This window comes from Petaurus breviceps, unplaced genomic scaffold, assembly GCF_028583685.1.
Source record: "Petaurus breviceps papuanus isolate PSGF00001 unplaced genomic scaffold, PetGlider_PUasm1.0 88413, whole genome shotgun sequence".
NCBI classification, from domain to species: domain Eukaryota; kingdom Metazoa; phylum Chordata; class Mammalia; order Diprotodontia; family Petauridae; genus Petaurus; species Petaurus breviceps.
In genome coordinates, this window is record NW_027186920.1 from 1 (window position 1) to 13,785 (window position 13,785).

At 41.9% G+C, this 13,785-nt stretch overlaps 1 long non-coding RNA gene across 1 annotated transcript; it reads left to right on the forward strand.

Moving 5' to 3' along the window:
* Positions 1-15: 15 nt before the first annotated feature.
* LOC138176395 (uncharacterized) lies at positions 16-13,580 on the forward strand. Its single transcript, XR_011172232.1, has 2 exons — positions 16-4,990; positions 6,865-13,580. It is a non-coding gene; the product is annotated as an uncharacterized lncRNA (long non-coding RNA).
* Positions 13,581-13,785: the final 205 nt, after the last annotated feature.

Sequence of the window (13,785 nt, forward strand, 5' to 3'; positions counted from 1 at the left end):
TAAAAGAGAAAAGTTTTGTGTAACAGAATGCAACTAAAAGGCAACTGAATGCATTCTGGTCATCTTTTGAAAAGTGTCACTCCTAATTTGATGATGAAGAAAGGTCAGAATTCATTTTACTATTTGGCATTTAGGCAAATTGGAATATTTTTCAAGATTTGACACATAAGGTGAGGTTTTTGGGTTCTCTAGAACTGGGATAAGGGAGTAGGCGCCACTCCCTCTCCCCTTGCTAGGGAAGTCAAAGCTATCACTTTCAAAGAAGTTTCTAAGGAGTGGACACAAAATTTATTGGAGTAAAAGTTGGAACAGCTAAAAACATTGGGGGGAGGCATTGCAGCTATATTGAGGGCCCCTGGGGCATGCAGATGACCCTCTTTCCTTTCAAATCCCGGGGACCACAACCAAGCTCTGCAACTGTGGGGAGAGGAGAAAAGCCTCTGCACTTGGTAAGCCTAATTTTCTATCAATAATTTTGGTATGTGATGAATCGGAAATGCAATTAATGTCATAATGTCATTGTTCTATTATGGTATCTCTAAATTGTAAAATCTAAATTGTAAAGTCCTCTTATACTGTAAAAATTGAGTGACAAATCAGTTTTCAATCTGAGTTTTGTTGAAACTAAAAGATGGAGAAAAAGTTGTGTAAAACTAGCTATGTTACTTTATCAGTTCTGCTAACCCTATGTTATAATGTTATTTTCATGTGAATTGGATTCTTTATGTTATAATATCTGATGGTTTAAAGCTTTTATATTTGGGATACAAACAAGTAGTAACAATACTGCCAATATTTACTGTGATAGCTGATTGTCCATTTAACTTTTTGGCTATTCTGGAAGTATGCAGTGATTATAAGTTGATTGGTTGTATGGCATCAAAAAAAAAAGGATTTTAGTTTAGTATAACTTCATGTGGAGTGTTAAGGTCATCAGATTGGTAATTCATTTGTTTTTATTTCGAAGTTCAAATTTGAGATATCATTACTGGTAAACATCTGTACTATCTATGGTGTATGAAAAGCAGTTTCTCTTAAAGTTTTGGAGTATTGTAATTTGGGAAAATCTTAAGCTTCCAAGTCTATCTTTGTTTAAAAGGAAGTTTCAGTTAAGATTGTTTGAAATTGTAAGACTGTTAACTAAGTTATTGGGCTACTGTTTTAATGCTAAAACCTAAAACTGTGACAACTTTATACTGACTAGTTCTGCTCATTCAGAATAGTCCCCCTACTACTGTATAATGTTGTAAAATTACCTGGGAAAGCGAACTTGTATGAAGCTCCTAAACAATAAGCTTGACTTACTGAGAAGCAGCAAAGTCTATGTACAAAAGAGTAAAAAGGATCTCTAACAATTGGCCTTACCAGGACAATCTCAGAAAATTGTGAAGGGAAAGATGTTAAAGGGAATCCCTTATGTATATGAGTCCTGGTAAATCTTTGTGGTATATTGCAACTTAATGAGAGTAAATTGATGTTAAGATAAGAAGGTTTGGGGACAAATGGGGATTTCCAAGCCCCTCCTGTCTCTAAATAGTGGTATGGATACCTTTGTATCAGATGGTTTAAGTATGTTGAGAAGGGTGTGAGGAAGTTTTAAGGAAGACAGAAAGATTTGTAACTAGATTTTATAATTAATAGCTCAATCATATTTGAGAAGAAAAGGAAATAAGAATACAAATGGCAATATTGAATCATTATCCCATGGACTGAGATTGGGATTATAAAGTTGCTGTAGAAAAGTTATATCTGTGTATATGTCATAGGGATTCCAGTGTATTTCAAAGTATAATTGGGTATTAATGCCATTGACTGAATTAATTGTTGGGATTAAATCAGAGACACTTTAGTTGAGAGAACGGAAATTTTAGTGTGAGATCAGATTAAGCATAGTTACAGAAAGATGAGGAATCTTGGGCAGTAGATGCAAATCTATTAGGGCAATAATTTATAAACCTGATGGGAGATTTGACTTTACGAACAAGAATAAATATAGAAATGAACGCAGGCTATTTGAGGCTCACTTTAGAGATGTTCCTTAACCAATGTGAGATTATAATCATACCTTAAACGGATTGTTGGAGCTTGTTATTTAAGATTTGATGGGATTGTTAACTGACTATTCCTCTGAGTCTAACTCCAGGAATGGACATTAAGAAAGGCTATCTAAGCCATCTGAGCTACTGATCCATGATGCCAGACCCTATGAGGTACAGATATGGAAGGCCTGTGAAGTATGGGTATGGAAGGTCGGGAGAACGACTGTTCCGCATGAGCTGAGGTAGGATTCTCCTGACTCGACCCTCCCAGTGACACCTGGCAGACTCTGAGCTGGGCTCAATGCAGATTGCAGCTTAGTACACATTTTGCCCAGAACTGACATTCTGAAGTTGGGGGAAATGGTTTCCTCATTACAGCTTTGTCCCTATTCTTGGTGGCAAGTTTCAATAATCAAAAGTTTTGAAGATGCAACAAATCTATTAAATACTGGATTCTGGAACATCTTAAGTTACTAAGCTATTAGGCTTAGGATTTGGCATAGGTATTCCTGTATAAGTCAGGGTCCTTTAGTTCTTTGTAATAATGTGAGGACAAGTAGGTCAAGGTTTTATGGGAATATTATTCTGTTATTTAGTTAGTATCACTTGTCTCAGCTTTCTCATGGTTGGCTAATGTTAAAAGGAGAATAGTTTCTGGACTACTTAGTAAATATTTTAATTGTTGTAACTGTTAGTATAAGGTGAATCCTTTAGTGAAATCCCATCCTCCTGGTGAAGGGATTAATAATGGACTAATGCAGACATATAAGGAACTAGTTTTAATGTGTGATCATGACAATTGACCAGGACTCCAATTTTAATTTTGTATGAATAATAAGGGTTCAGGATGGGTAATTTGAATTGGTCCTAAGGTTCCTTTTGTGGGGAAATAAAACTGCCAAATCCCCTGGAAACTCTGTTAATTAAGCAAGGTCATTGGGAAAGAAACAGTTTTAGTCATGTAGTTTTAAATGAACCTAACTTGCTAAAAAGTTGCAAGTATTAAAAAGGATTTTTATCAATTGGCTTCTAGATTTCAGAAGGAAAGATTGGAATTCCATACAGTTGTGGAACCTGATAAATCTTTATTGCTTATTGCAGCTACAAGAGAATAGAAATAATTATAACTGGCTCTAAGCTGTGATTGTTGAGGCTTGTTGTTTAAGGTAAAAGGCATTTGGGACCATAACTAAATTTTATTTTGAGTTGAATTTGGGTATAGTTATCTGCATTAAATCAGTATTTGAGAAAATGCCACAAGCTACTCAGAGAATGTACTGTGGACAGGTGGAAGCCTGCATTTGGTAAAGGCTAGAGGGACAGTCTTAGCCTCGGTCTGGGATGGGATCCCTCCTGGCTCAGTTTACCTATGGGGTTCCTTTGAAAAGGAATGTTCCCCACCTATTCCTGAGTCTAGCATTGAGGTGGAATGGATACTGCATGGTTGGATATCTGTAACTAACCTGAGTTTAAACAGAATCAAGGATGTTTTATCCTGTCATATTTGGAATGTCACAGGTCCCTGTTTTTTTCCTTCTATAGCAGGTTTCTATGATCGGAGCAGGGAGTCAGTAAAAGATGTGAGCTCTTTCGTGTTAGCTTACTGGAAAATCTAATATTATTTTTATCTAGGATTAGAACATGTACAGAAAGTTATGCAAACTGCTTAAGATCATTCTAAAAGTTTTATGAATCTTGAACTGTTTTAAAGAAGGGAAAATACTTTTAGAAGAAATTTTAAATCTCTAGCGGGATTTTGAAAGGCCTATTCTATGAGAAAATATGAAGGACAGTGAAATAGTCTGAGTAATGGGTTATACTAGCCCATACTCACCCCACTTCTGGTCAATTTTCTCTTACTCCTTTTTGGCCCTTGTTTGTTTAATCGTTTGCTAGATTTGTGTCTTTTAGGCTCAGCACCCTTCACTGGCAGGTGACTCTTCTGCTGGGAACATTGTCGGCTGAGTACCAACCGTTGCCTGAAGTCTTACCCATCACCCCTTGGACCTGGCATCGGCCAAATTCCGGACCTTGGCTATGGACCCCACCCCTTGAACGATGATACCCTGAGAGGCAGGGAAAGCTCTTCGCCCCTCCCCAGCGGGAAGTAGCTCGGGAGGCTGAGATCATCGTCCTATACCCCCAAATGATTTCGGGTGTCATCTGTTTAAGGGGGGAATGATGGGGTACCTGGGGTCTAGGTCAATTTGTGAAACCAACTTCTGAAACCAGTTTGTGAAATTGTAAATGCAATTTGTATTGTAAAATTGTTATCTGTAAAATTCCTTTCCCAACCTCCGACTCTGCCCCTTCCCCCTACCCCACATTCCACCTAGGCAACACCCTTCCACCCCTTTTGTTCTTACTTAATCTCTTGATTAAGTAATCAAGGCCAGGGCTGGCCCACACCCTCCTTTGTTCTTGCCTTTTGTCTCCTTGAGGACCTGGCCCAAATCTTATCTAAACTGTCTATTCACATGTTCCCCTTGGTCAGCTCTGACCTTTGTCTATACATTGAGGCCCCCTCTCGTTACTTTTATTCCGGTGAGGGTGGGCGAGAGCATGCAAATTTGCCTAGACAGAAAAGAGCCCCCATACTTGTACCTCTTCTTTTAGGACTTGGGATTGCCGGGTCCACTGCAGTAGGGACCATGGCTTTGGTTAAAGGTAATGAGAATTTCTTATCTCAACAGGCAAATTGATACCGATTTAAGCACCTTGGAGAGATCTGTGGCCCATCTGGAGGAGTCTCTCTCCTCCCTGGCTGAAGTGGTGCTTCAGAATCATAGAGGTCTTGATCTCCTCTTTATGAAGCAAGGAGGTTTCTGCCTAGCTTTGGGGGAAGCTTGTTGTTTTTATGCTAACCACTCGGGCATCATAAAGGATGGTGTGAGCCAGCTTCGAAAGCACTTGGCAGATAGGGAAGAGGCACGCCAGGCCCAGAACAATTGGTATCAATCCCTTTTTTCATGGTCCCCTTGGCTCACCACCCTGTTAACTGCCCTCGCTGGTCCCCTAGTGCTACTCCTTTTGGCTGTAACCTTTGGCCGTGTGCTTTTTAGATCTCTCCTGAACCTTATTAGGTCACGAACGGATGATCTCCGCCTTATGCTCTTAAGGCCCCACTATCATGAACTCCCCGAAGATGACCATGAGGTTTGAAATCTAAGATTAGATTCCGTACAAAAAAGAAGTGGGGAATGAGAAGGGGCAACCCAAACCAGGAAATGCAAGAAGAAATGTTGATTCCGGTAGGGCCACCCATACCAGGGAATAAACTTGTAAGACTTGTGTTTTTTGCAAGAAGGAATGTCAGCACATTCCTTGCCTCACCCTGACTTCCTGGTGACTTTTAAGATTCCGGTACTGAATCTCGACCATCCCCCCTGGCCCCTATAGAATTGGCGCCAAGCCACTATCTCTAAGGCTCATACTTGTCTGTCACCCAATCCCTGACCTTTGTGTTTCCCCGCTCTCCCCAAGAGAATAAAAGAACGCCCGAGAAGAAGGTCCTCCATCTTAAGTGTATGGTTGGACCCGGGTTCGAACTCGTGAATAAATGTTTCTCTTCTTTGTCAGTCTTGTAGTCTCTGTTTTTCCCCTGGTACCACGTTTCAGTTGCAGTGACTGGAGGGTGAGGTGTGGATTTCATGTGTATTCACCAAAGATCCAGAGGAAATCTAAGGCTGAGATTCTAGGAAGATGTGATTTCCCCAAGTCCATGCTTCCAGGGGAATGAAAGTGTAGAGGAGGCTGGGCTGAGTGACTATAAATTGCAGAGAAGGCATGCATGGCCTGGAGGCAGACCTACTTGAAGCTGTGGTGGAAGCACACTGGAGGACCTCAACACCACACTCAGTAAAGTAGAGTGATTGAGGGTAGAATGTACTGAGGATTAGGACTTTTCTCTGGATTAGGAACCTGTTTTTGCCCCACCCCCAACCTCATTTAGCCAAGAAAATACTGAGTGCCCAGGCCCCACGAACTCTAGAATTCATGGCCCTTTTCAAAGGAGCTATTCCATTTGTGTTCCAGAAATGAAGCAAAGGCACATAGCCTGGGGGCTCTAGGAGCTGTTAGTCAGATCAGAACTTGAGAGGTTACTACCACCCCTCCGATGTTGGCACTTCCTTGAGTACTGCCATCTGGCAGTCTTCAGCTCTGGTTTTAGAGTCCAATAGATTTGACCTGGCCATGGTCCCTCACACCGTGACCATGGGGCCCTCCTCTGGCCAAACTTGGCTCTCAGTACATGCTGCTCTTTGAGGATGAAGGGGTGGCTGGGAGCCATCCTTTTATGGAGGCAAAACAAGAAGAAATCCAGGGTGGGATCCTCAGAGCCGAGATTCTAACTCAGGTCTTCCTATTTCCATTCCATCAGCTGCCCACATTTACAACCCAAGTCACTTCCCTGCAGCATGACATTTAGACACAGGAGACTTGGATTTCAATTAGGCTCCATGTGACTTATCTTGGAAAATTCCCCTCTGTGCATGACACTTCCATTTCCCCACAGGATTCATGAAGGGCATCCCCAGAAAGATCTCTAAGGCCCATTCCACATCTCAGTCTTGGATTCCAGCAGCCCATGATCATGCCAGGCCTCCCTTGTGGATTTTCATGCTTCCTAGCTCAGAGGGGCTGTGGGCTAGACCCTTGCCCTTCCCCTCCCCAAGCCTACCTTTCCTGCTATGCATAATAGGGACTCAAGAATCCAACCCTGCCTCCAAATGTTAGACTTTTTCCCCAGAGAGACAAGCTCAAGTCAAAGGGAAGCTGTCCACTGTGCTGATTCTAACTGCCATTGTGCCTTCTCTCCCTCTAGGGCCCCAGCCCTCCTTTAGACTGTTGTGGGCTTGCAGGACCAGATCACCTGCTCAGACTGTGGAAATTATTTCTGAAGGCCTCACCCAAGATCTGTGGCCACCATCTTTACAGACCACCTGGAGGCTGCTGGCCATAGTGACTGACCATTCAACTGCAGTCATGCCTTGAGCTGTGTCAGCTCATCTTAGAAGAATGGTGTCCCAAGCACCAGGAACCCTTGACTCTGCTGCATAGAAAAGATAATAAAAAAAAAGTCTGACTCATCTGTGCTTTCTCTACACTTCACAGGGGTCACGCCATGACTTGCCTACAAGATCCTAACCCATAAAAGCAAGTGTTAAGGGAATGGGAATCTGAAGATCTTCCCTGCTCCTTGGCCCTTTGATAGGCTTAAGTGACTCTGAGAACCTTTCCTGATTTGAAAATATGCCCTGCCCCCTAATAAGCTGAATGTGGTCACATGGAGCCTCTGGCAGGAGGCTTGTTTTTCAGCAATGCCCACACCTTGTTATTGTGATTGGGCAGTGGGTCAAGAAGGTTGTGACATTCTCTGACCTAGGAGAAGGATATATATAGGGTATATATATATACCCTGATGTGAGGTTTTGCTTTGGGGTTCACTGTGGGAAGAATTGTGTGATTTGGCCAGATAAGATTCTGGACAGCCATTGAGCCCCCAGCTTGGAAAACCCAGATGTTGGTGCTTCCCACTCTGGTAACTGACTAGTTATGGATGTAATGGTCAGACAGCTGGAAGCCCTGTCTGCTGATTATTTTCTCTGTCTGTATTTTTTGTCTGCTTGTGTGATAGTAATGGCAATTAAAGATTCCCCTGTATTGGCTTGGTTTTCAAATTGATTGTGTTAAAACCCAGAGTTTGTTAATCCCACCTGTGGGATGGGCTTGTTGATGTGAAAAGAAAGTCCTGAACTGGGAGGAGCTGGTGATGTAGATTTGGAGAGACACGAGAGAGAGGCGGAAGATCTTTTTGGAAGCAGCACCTCGTGGAGAGAGAGAGACTAAGAGAATTGCTGGTGGCCGCTTTGAATTGCCCTGGACTTTTGAGACCTGCCCCCTGAGCTGCCAAGGACTGAGGAGACATGGCTGTTTTGCTGGTACTTTGTCTGTCTGTTTTGATGTTGTTTTGCCAGATTTGTCCACTGGTGAAAGACAGTCCTGTTGTTGAAGAAGTCCTGGAACCTGGCTTTTGGCTAAGAAGCCCTAAGACTGTCCTGCAGACAGAGAGTGAATACTGTCCACTGGTGAAGGACAGTGCTGTTGTTGCAGGGGTCTGGAGACTGTCCTGCAGACAGAATGAATACTGTCCACTGGTGAAGGACAGTGCTGTTGTTGCAGGGGTCTGGGAGCCTTTCTGTTGGTTCAGAAGCCCTGAAGAAGGATTTTCTTGTTGTATGTTTACAGAAATCCTGGGAGAGGGCTTTGCTAATGTGTTCAGGGGTTCTAGGACTGTTCTACAGACAGAGGATGAATTGATGAAGGGACTGGCAATGTATCTTGTGGCCTTGCTGAGCCTTGTCTCCCCAGGAACTAAGATTGCTGAGAACTTGCCTCTTGTCAAGATGAAGAAAAGACCTCCATTTGGGTATTAAGTGCTGTGTTTAAACTTGATGTAACTCTGGGGTAGATTCAATTGAGATCCAGGGGTGGGGAACTTTTGACCTTTTTGTGCTCTGTGATTGACAAATGAAGGTACTTATGTTTGGAAACTAATCTCCATTTGAGAAGAGGGGCTTTGTGGTGGACTAAATGAAGGTATAGCCTAGGGGTGGAGAAGTATTTAGACCAGGAACTTTGTAATTGATTGAATGATTGGAAAATCCTGGGGTGGGGTAGTCCTTGGAGATTATTTAATCACACTTAGTAAATGCTGTATTTGGAATGATGTTATGTTTTGATCTTCTCTGTTCTTGGTTGGTCACTGAATAAAATGGAGAGCCCCTATGCTGGTATTCTGAACCTTGGGAAGTTGCCTTTCCTTGGCAATTACAGTACACACACCCAGAAATAACTGGCCATGTAACCTTGAGCAAGTTACTTAACCCCAATTGCTTAAAAAAAAAAAAAAAAAGAAATGTGGCAAAGAATGGCTTTTTCACCTAGTTAAGAAAACAAAGTCTTGGAGGGGAAGAGCCTCAAGGATTCTGGCCAATACAGAAGCAATTGCCATTTACATTCACTTTGAGCTCTCAGAACTCAAGCAGTGACCAAACAAGGCTTGGGCTCGGACCCATTACTGACCAGTCAGTGAGAGCCAGAGTGATCTGGGTTTAAGGCATGGGCCTTACAGAAGAAATCTAGCCCCCAAACCCCAAGAGATCTTAGGCAAAGCTTACAAATATTATCTCATTTGGCTCTCACCATAGTCCTGGGAAGTAGGTGCTGTTAGGATCCCCACTTGACAGCTGAGGAAACTGAGGAAAACAGGGGTTAAGTGACTTGCCCAGGATTATACAGCTACTAAGTATCTGAAAATAAATTTGAATTCAGGTCTTCCCTATTCCAAGCCCCATCTTCTATCCACTGTACCACTGAGCTCCCTCTTGTGGATCCTTGGATCAATGCTAATAGAATGACTGGGAGAAAAGAATCGGCCTATTATGGGAGAAAAGAAAACTGATAACTCAGGCAAAGTTATATTCAGGAATGATCCAGGGGCAAAGGGAGCAACCTTTACAAGTACCCCAACTACTAATTTTCTTTTGTCTCCTCCCCCTTAATCTATCTGTGGCTCCCTGTTACCTTGAGGATCAGACATCAAATGCACTTTCCCCTTCATCATCCTTCACCACCAGACTCCTCCTTATTTTTTGACTCTGGGATCCAGCCAGTGGCCTCCCTGCGGCTGCTCCCAACAGGGCTCCCTCCCCCAGTCCCGTGCTTGGACTGTGCCCCTCTGCCTTGCCCCTTCAAGGCCCAGTTCAAATCCTGACTTCTCTAAGAAACCTTCTCCAGGCCCCTGCTTTGCTGACTTCTTCTAGCTTGAGATTATCTGCCGCTTAGACTACATATGTACATGTGTATGTAATATATGTGTATATTTATTTATATAAAATACATCTCTCCACATGTACACAGTTGTTTGCATGTCATTGTCCCATTTGAGTGTGTGCTCACTGAGGGCAGGGGCCCTGCTTTGGCCTCAGCAGTGCCTGGCCCCCGTTGCCTCACTGGCTGTTGTGCTGCCTGCTTTGTTCAGGCCCTGAGTTGCTTTCGATTCCTGATCGCTTCCATCCTGGTTTTAGGGGCTGAGCGGCCTGTTCTGCAGTCCAGCTTGTGGTAGCAGCTGCTACTTTTGTCTGCCGTGTCACTTCCCTGACACACGCTAGCCTCACCATCCACAAAAACCCCTAGGTTTATTGAGAAGGGGCAACCCAAACCAGGAAATGCCAGAAGAAATGTTGATTCCGGTAGGACCACCCATACCAGGGAATAAACTTGTAAGACTTGTTTTTTTGCAAGAAGGAATGTCAGCACATTCCTCGCCTCACCCTGACTTCCTGGTGACTTTTAAGATTCCGGTACTGACCATCCCCCCCTGGCCCCTATAGAATTGGCGCCAAGCCACTATCTCTAAGGCTCATACTTGTCTGTCACCCAATCCCTGACCTTTGTGTTTCCCCGCTCTCCCCAAGAACTGTATAAAAGAACGCCCGAGAAGAAGGTCCTCCATCTTAAGTGTATGGTTGGACCCGGGTTCGAACTCGTGAATAAATGTTTGTCTTCTTTGTCAGTCTTGTAGTCTCTGTTTTTCCCCTGGTACCATGTTTCATACCACATTTCATTTGGAGGCCCCAGCGAGATGCTCTCAACATCTGCATCTGCACGGGGGTAAGTCAGGCCTGACCTTAAAGTACCTTTTTTTCTTGGTTTCTGGTTTCTGGTTCTCATGAGACCTGGTTTGGTCCGGGAATAGGTGGGACGCTGCCATTAAGTTCCCAGTACCCTGGCCAAGGGAGGGGACGCCCCCCGAGGCTTCTGGTTTGGGTGATTAAATTGTGAGTTAGAGTCTCACTTAATCACCTGAGTAATTAGATTGTGGGTTCAAGTCCCACCTAATTACTACTCTGGTTAGGTGATTAGATTGTGGGTTCGAGTCCCACCTAATTACTCTTTCTGGTTTAGGTAATTAAATTGTGGGTTCGAGTCCCACTTAATTACCTGTTGGGTGATTAAATTGTGGGTTCAAGTCCCACTTAATTACTCTGGTTTGAGCAATTAAATTGTGGGTTCGAGTCCCACTTAGTTGCTTGTTTAGAATGAGTGGTACATGTTTTGAGTGATTGGTACTGTGCACAGAACTGTAACGTGTCATATCTTGTGTTTCTGCTGTGTTCTGTCCCTTCTGTGTCTTTGTTTGTCCTATCCAGTCATCAGGTCCATTATGGGCCAAGGGTCATCCACAGCCGGCCCGTGTACTCCTTTGAAATGCCTTTTGGACAACTTCACAGACTTCCAGAAATGGGCCTCTGGATATGGGGAGTCTGTGACCAAATTTAATTTAGAAAAGTTCTGTACCATTGGCTGCAACTGCAGGACATTCCTTTGAAATGCTGTATCTCTTTCCCTCCTTCTTTCCCCTGCTGCTGAGTGCAGGCTGGAAAGGGAGAGAAGGAGAGCAAAATATTGTCTTGTTTAGGTTATAGGATGGTAAGTGCAAGTGAAAGAGTATAGGAGAAATGTTAGGTTGGAATTAGAAAGAAATAAAGTATGTATATGATTTTAAAGGGGCTTTAATCAAAGTCCAACAGAAGGATGAGTAGACAGTAGTAAAAGCAAGAAAGTTTAAGCATGTAGCAAAGAAAGGAACATGGGTAGGAAGTTAAGATAGGTATAAGTTAGTTGCTATTGAAAAGTGTGAACAGAAGTTTTAAGATCTTTAAAAGTTTGAAAATCTCCTCTTCATTCCACTCTGGCCAAGTGGAGTGAGGAGAGGGTGATGGGAGGGGGAGGGAATCTTTTCCCTCAGAACAAAGAGGCAGGTAGATTAACATTTAACTATTTCCTGCCTCACTTAAAAGAGAAAAGTTTTGTGTAACAGAATGCAACTAAAAGGCAACTGAATGCATTCTGGTCATCTTTTGAAAAGTGTCACTCCTAATTTGATGATGAAGAAAGGTCAGAATTCATTTTACTATTTGGCATTTAGGCAAATTGGAATATTTTTCAAGATTTGACACATAAGGTGAGGTTTTTGGGTTCTCTAGAACTGGGATAAGGGAGTAGGCGCCACTCCCTCTCCCCTTGCTAGGGAAGTCAAAGCTATCACTTTCAAAGAAGTTTCTAAGGAGTGGACACAAAATTTATTGGAGTAAAAGTTGGAACAGCTAAAAACATTGGGGGGAGGCATTGCAGCTATATTGAGGGCCCCTGGGGCATGCAGATGACCCTCTTTCCTTTCAAATCCCGGGGACCACAACCAAGCTCTGCAACTGTGGGGAGAGGAGAAAAGCCTCTGCACTTGGTAAGCCTAATTTTCTATCAATAATTTTGGTATGTGATGAATCGGAAATGCAATTAATGTCATAATGTCATTGTTCTATTATGGTATCTCTAAATTGTAAAATCTAAATTGTAAAGTCCTCTTATACTGTAAAAATTGAGTGACAAATCAGTTTTCAATCTGAGTTTTGTTGAAACTAAAAGATGGAGAAAAAGTTGTGTAAAACTAGCTATGTTACTTTATCAGTTCTGCTAACCCTATGTTATAATGTTATTTTCATGTGAATTGGATTCTTTATGTTATAATATCTGATGGTTTAAAGCTTTTATATTTGGGATACAAACAAGTAGTAACAATACTGCCAATATTTACTGTGATAGCTGATTGTCCATTTAACTTTTTGGCTATTCTGGAAGTATGCAGTGATTATAAGTTGATTGGTTGTATGGCATCAAAAAAAAAAGGATTTTAGTTTAGTATAACTTCATGTGGAGTGTTAAGGTCATCAGATTGGTAATTCATTTGTTTTTATTTCGAAGTTCAAATTTGAGATATCATTACTGGTAAACATCTGTACTATCTATGGTGTATGAAAAGCAGTTTCTCTTAAAGTTTTGGAGTATTGTAATTTGGGAAAATCTTAAGCTTCCAAGTCTATCTTTGTTTAAAAGGAAGTTTCAGTTAAGATTGTTTGAAATTGTAAGACTGTTAACTAAGTTATTGGGCTACTGTTTTAATGCTAAAACCTAAAACTGTGACAACTTTATACTGACTAGTTCTGCTCATTCAGAATAGTCCCCCTACTACTGTATAATGTTGTAAAATTACCTGGGAAAGCGAACTTGTATGAAGCTCCTAAACAATAAGCTTGACTTACTGAGAAGCAGCAAAGTCTATGTACAAAAGAGTAAAAAGGATCTCTAACAATTGGCCTTACCAGGACAATCTCAGAAAATTGTGAAGGGAAAGATGTTAAAGGGAATCCCTTATGTATATGAGTCCTGGTAAATCTTTGTGGTATATTGCAACTTAATGAGAGTAAATTGATGTTAAGATAAGAAGGTTTGGGGACAAATGGGGATTTCCAAGCCCCTCCTGTCTCTAAATAGTGGTATGGATACCTTTGTATCAGATGGTTTAAGTATGTTGAGAAGGGTGTGAGGAAGTTTTAAGGAAGACAGAAAGATTTGTAACTAGATTTTATAATTAATAGCTCAATCATATTTGAGAAGAAAAGGAAATAAGAATACAAATGGCAATATTGAATCATTATCCCATGGACTGAGATTGGGATTATAAAGTTGCTGTAGAAAAGTTATATCTGTGTATATGTCATAGGGATTCCAGTGTATTTCAAAGTATAATTGGGTATTAATGCCATTGACTGAATTAATTGTTGGGATTAAATCAGAGACACTTTAGTTGAGAGAACGGAAATTTTAGTGTGAGATCAGATTA